This window comes from Saccopteryx leptura, chromosome 1, assembly GCF_036850995.1.
Source record: "Saccopteryx leptura isolate mSacLep1 chromosome 1, mSacLep1_pri_phased_curated, whole genome shotgun sequence".
Lineage (NCBI taxonomy): Eukaryota > Metazoa > Chordata > Mammalia > Chiroptera > Emballonuridae > Saccopteryx > Saccopteryx leptura.
Window position 1 is genome coordinate 379731672 of NC_089503.1, and position 1625 is coordinate 379733296.

The following is a 1625-nucleotide window of genomic DNA, read 5'->3' on the forward strand; positions in this document are numbered from 1 at the left end:
TGGGTTTGTCTATCAATTTTTGTTTTATATATTTTGAAACCCTCTTATTAGGTACATAGACATTTGGGATTGTTATATACCCTCTCAATTGATTATTATTCATTAGTATAAAATTTATCATTATGAGATTACGTTATTCATCCCTGAAATCTACTTTGTTTCATGCTAATATAGCCATTCCAGCTTTTATTAAAAAAAAAAGAAGTCTTGACAGAGAGCATCTTTCCCATTTTTTTTACTTTAACTCATGCATGTCTTCACATTTAAAACGAGTATTGCGTAGGCAGCAATAGTGGAGATAGCTTTTTAATCCATGTTAAGTCTGTCTTTTTATTAAGATGTTTAGATCCTTTACTTGTAATCTTGTAATGTGATTACTGATATGATTAGATTTAAGTGTATCCTCTTGTAGTCTGTGTTTTATTTGATCCATATGTCCTTGATTCTTCTTTTTCTATTTTTTTTTGTTTTGCTTTCTTTTTAATTAACTGATATTTTTTTTTTTTTTTTTTTTTTTTTTTTTGTATTTTTCTGAAGCTGGAAACAGGGAGAGACAGTCAGACAGACTCCCGCATGCGCCCGACCGGGATCCACCCGGCACGCCCACCATGGGGCGATGCTCTGCCCACCAGGGGGCGATGCTCTGCCCATCCTGGGCGTCGCCATGTTGCGACCAGAGCCACTCTAGCGCCTGAGGCAGTGGCCACAGAGCCATCCCCAGCGCCCGGGCCATCCTTGCTCCAATGGAGCCTTGGCTGCGGGAGGGGAAGAGAGAGACAGAGAGGAAGGCGCGGCGGAGGGGTGGAGAAGCAAATGGGCGCTTCTGTGTGCCCTGGCCGGGAATCGAACCCGGGTCCTCCGCACTCTAGGCCGACGCTCTACCGCTGAGCCAACCGGCCAGGGCCAATTAACTGACATTTTTTTACTCAATTTTTTCTCCTTTGTTGGATTATGTCCTTTAGTTCTTTGTTTTGCTATTATAGCAGTTGTTTTAGGATTTGTATTGTGTACCATTAAATTATCACAACCTATCTTCAAGTGGTTTACACAATTTCAGATATAGAATAAGAACCTTACAATAATGTATTTCCATGGATCTCCTCACAACTTTATGTCATACATTTCACTTTTGTATATGTGTGTGTATGTGTGTGTAGCTATATGGAGTTTATGAATTTTGGTATCACTGTCTGATGGGTTATTTTTAAATACATATCATAAAGTGGTTCTGCAGGACATGAGTTCTTTCAGTTTTTGCATGTCTAAAGAATTCTTTGTTTACATTAGTTAAATATATTTTTACTGGGTATGGAATTCTAGGTTGACAGTTTACTTTTTTCAGTACTTTAAAAATGTGCCTTCACAGTCTTCTTTCCTACATTGTTTCTGACTAGAAATCTGCTAGCATCCTTGTCTTTGTTCCTCATGAAGTAGGGTGTCTTTTTCTCTGGTTGCTTTTAAGGTTTTCTCTTTATCACTGGTTTTGGGAAAATTTATTGTATTTGGCTTACTATGGTTTTCTTTGTATTTCTTGTGCATGGTGTTTATTTGATCTTCTTGGGTCTGTGAGTTAATAATTTTTATTATATTTTAAGCCAAACCTTTTCTCTCCCTCCTTTTCTATC

At 37.9% G+C, this 1625-nt stretch overlaps 1 non-coding gene across 1 annotated transcript; it reads right to left on the reverse strand.

Moving 5' to 3' along the window:
• Positions 1 to 828: 828 nt before the first annotated feature.
• On the reverse strand, positions 829 to 904 carry TRNAS-AGA (transfer RNA serine (anticodon AGA)). The gene has a single exon. It is a non-coding gene; the product is annotated as a tRNA-Ser (tRNA).
• Positions 905 to 1625: the final 721 nt, after the last annotated feature.